The sequence below is a fragment of the Mandrillus leucophaeus genome, unplaced genomic scaffold (assembly GCF_000951045.1).
Source record: "Mandrillus leucophaeus isolate KB7577 unplaced genomic scaffold, Mleu.le_1.0 Scaffold134, whole genome shotgun sequence".
NCBI classification, from domain to species: Eukaryota; Metazoa; Chordata; class Mammalia; order Primates; family Cercopithecidae; genus Mandrillus; species Mandrillus leucophaeus.
In genome coordinates, this window is record NW_012101299.1 from 4,182,031 (window position 1) to 4,185,490 (window position 3,460).

The following is a 3,460-nucleotide window of genomic DNA, read 5'->3' on the forward strand; positions in this document are numbered from 1 at the left end:
ATGAGGTCAGGAGATCGAGACCATCCTGGCTAACACGGTGAAACCCCGTCTCTACTAAAAATACAAAAAATTAGCCAGGTGTGGTGGCGGGCACCTGTAGTCCCAGCCACCCGGGAAACTGAGGCTGGAGAATGGCGTGAACCCAGGAGGCAGAACTTGCAGTGAGCCAAGATCGCGCTACCACACTCCAGCATGGGCGACAAAGCAAGACTCTGTCTCAAAAAAAAATAAATAAAATAAAACAAAACAAAAAGTCCTACTATGCTGGTGGGATTGTAAAATGGTGTTGGCATTTTGGAAAACAGTGTGGCAGTTCCTCAGTGATAACTGTACTTCTAAGTTTATGCTCAACAGAAATGAAAACCTGTATCCACAACAAAACTTCTCTATGAATGTTCATAGCAGCCTTAATTCATAATAGACCAAAGTGGAAGCAGCCCACATGTCCATCAGTAGATGAATGCATGAATTCAGCATGGTCTGTCAATACACTGGAACATTACTCTCAGCCTTAGAAAGGAATTAAGTTCTCACATATGCTGTAATATAGGTGGATCTTGAAAACATCATGCTAGGGGAAGAAAACCAGACACAACATACTGTATGATCCCATTATATCAACTGTCCAGAATAAGCAAATCCATAGGATAGAAGTAGATGAGTGATTGCCAGGGGCAAGGGAAGGGCCGGCAGGAAACTGGGGGTGACTGTGAATGGAGACAGGCCTTCTGGTTGTGGGTGATGAAGGTATTCTAAAAATCAGTGGTGATGGTTATAGGACTGTTAATATATTAAATGCATATTTAGTGGGTGTTACCATTTAAACAATGAATTTTATGGTATGTGAATTACATCACCATTAAGTGTTTTTAAAGTCTGTACTAGCAAAATGTCATTTTCACTCAGTTCTGACCAGTTGCTCCCTCACTCCTCCTTTTATTGTTTAGGAAGAAAGGCGAAGGTTGAAAAATGCAATAATTATCCAGTCATTTATTCGAGGCTATAGAGACAGAAAACAGCAAGTAAGTTTGTTTGTTTTAAAATGAGAAGAATAGTAGGGCATGGGAGAGCTTATTTTAAATATGGTATCTTTGTACACCTTGTTAATGGAAGTCAATGTTGACAATAGTATTCTTCCCAATAAATAATTTTATTTGTTCTGATTATTGTAAAGATTTATAGATAGGTGAGTTTTTAGGTAATTTTTAAATAATAAAATGCAAACATGGGCCTAACCACAGTTGAAAATCAAAATAGAAGAAAGTCGTGGGAGATTCTTTATTTTTTTTTTTCAAATTGAGACTCAGTCTCACTGTGTTGCCCAGGCCAGACTCCAGTGGCATGATCTTGGCTCACTGCAACCTCTACCTCCTGGGTTCAAGCAATTCTACTGCCTCAGCCTCCCAAGTAGCTGGGATTACAGGCGCGCGCTACCATGCCCAGCTGATTTTTGTATTTTTAGTAGAGTTGGGGTTTTACCATGTTGGCCAGGCTGGTCTCGAACTCCTGACCTCAAATGATTTGCCTGCCTTGGCCTCCCAAAGTGCTGGGATTACAAGCATAAGTCACTGCGCCTGGCTTGTTTTTGTTTTGTTTTTTGTTTTTTGTTTTTTGAGAGTGTCTTGCCCTGTCACCCAAGCTGGAGTGCAGTTGCACAATCTTGGCTCACTGCAAGCTCTGCCCCCAGGTTCAAGCGATTCTCCTGCTCCAGCCTCCTGAGTAGCAGGGACTACAGGTGCATACCACCACAGCTGACTAACTGTTTTTGTATTTTTAGTAGAGATGGGGTTTCACCATGTTGGCAGGCTGGTCTCAAACTCCCGACCTCAGGTGATCCACCCACCTTGACCTCCCAAAGTGCTGTGATTATAGGCATCAGCCTCCGTGCCCAGCCTAGCTTTTGTATTTTTGGTAGAGACGGGGTTTTGCCATGTTGGCCAGCCTGATCTTGAACTCCTGACCTCAGGTGATCCACCTGCCTTGGCCTCCTGAAGTGCTAGGATTAAAGGCTTAAGCCACCATGCCTAGCTTTTTTTTTTTTCTTCTTTTTTTTTTTTAACCTTTTTTTTTTCCCTACAACTCAACTGTGAGCAAGGACCAATAGTGGCGTTTTCATTGTCAATTTCCACCATTCCTGTAAACACAGCAACGTATATTTACATCATAAGAATTGTGTGTCCAAATACTGTATTTATGGGTCATTTTGTTTTGTTTTTCTTCCAGTATTCCATCCAAAGAAGTGCATTTGATCGCTGTGCCACCTTGTCACAGTCCGGGGACGCTTTTCCCATTGCTAATGGCCCCAACCTTACCCTTTTGGTAAGGCAGCTTCTGTTTTTTTACAAACAAAATGAAGACTCAAAACGTTTGGTGAGTGTTAACTACACTTTCACTTGTCCTGGTTTACACGTGTTCTACTTTTTTGTTTAAAGTGGAAATGACATCTCATCAGAAAGTTAAGCAGCTCTCCACTGCGTCCAGGCTTTGCGAACTTCTCAGCTAACTGTGAGAGGTTACCTTTGTGGTGATGTGTTTTACCTCTTAAAATTTGATACACATAAAAATGTGTGTCCAAAAATCGGCTTTTTCGTATTTTTTTTACAGTGGAAAACCTTAAGCATTTAAAAAGTAGAATATTTTGCCCACCTGTCATGTACCCTGACAAGGCCTCAGCAGTTGCCAGCACACCTAGGTCAGTGGGAAGTGCACTCTGAATACCACATCGTGATTACCTGGAAACTCTAAAATGCAGGGTCTCAGTGTTTACATTTTATTATTGTTATATTAGAGATGGGGTCTTGCTCTGTTGCTTGAATTCCCAGGCTTAAGCAGTCCTCCCACCTCAGCCTCTCAGGTAGCTGGGCCTACAGGTGTGTGTACATCTTGTTAATGTTAAGGCTAATTTTTTTTTTTTTTTGTAGAGATGAGGTCTTGCTATGTTGTCCAGGCTGTTCGCAAACTCCTAGCCTCAAGTGATTTTCCCTCCCTGGCTTCTCAAAGTGCTGGAATTATAGGCATGAGCCACTGTTCATGATTTAGGGTCTCTTTTTTGCGGGGGCGTTGGGGGAGTAGAGCTTTGCTCTGTCACCTAGGCTGGAGTGCAGTGGTGCATTCTTGGCCCACTGCAACCTTCGCCTCTCGGGCCCAAGCAATTCTCGTGTCTCAGCCACCTAAGTGACTGGAATTACAGGCATGTTACCAACATGCCTGGCTAATTTTTCTATTTTTAGTGGAGACGGGGTTTCACCATGTTGGCCAGACTAGCCTGCAACTCCTGGCCTCAAGTGATCCTCCCACCTCAGCCTCCCAAAGTGCTAGGATTGTAAGCATAAGGCACCACGCCCAGCCTTCGGGTCTCATTTAAAAAAAAAAAAATCCCAGATATAATCGTAGTTCTCTAAAATTTTGTAGGCTTTTGATCTTAGTGCTGAGGAACAGTGTGTATTAATGGTGGAAAATA

General features: G+C 42.6%; 1 protein-coding gene across 1 annotated transcript in view; it reads left to right on the top strand.

The window, feature by feature from the left end:
* The window catches only part of UBE3C (ubiquitin protein ligase E3C), a 133,508-nt gene that overhangs the window by 9,396 nt on the left and 120,652 nt on the right, over positions 1–3,460 (top strand). Inside the window, exons 2-3 of the mRNA XM_011973087.1 lie at positions 948–1,022; positions 2,224–2,370. The gene's annotated coding sequence lies outside the window, so the exon portion shown is untranslated. The remainder of the gene's footprint in view (positions 1–947; positions 1,023–2,223; positions 2,371–3,460) is intronic.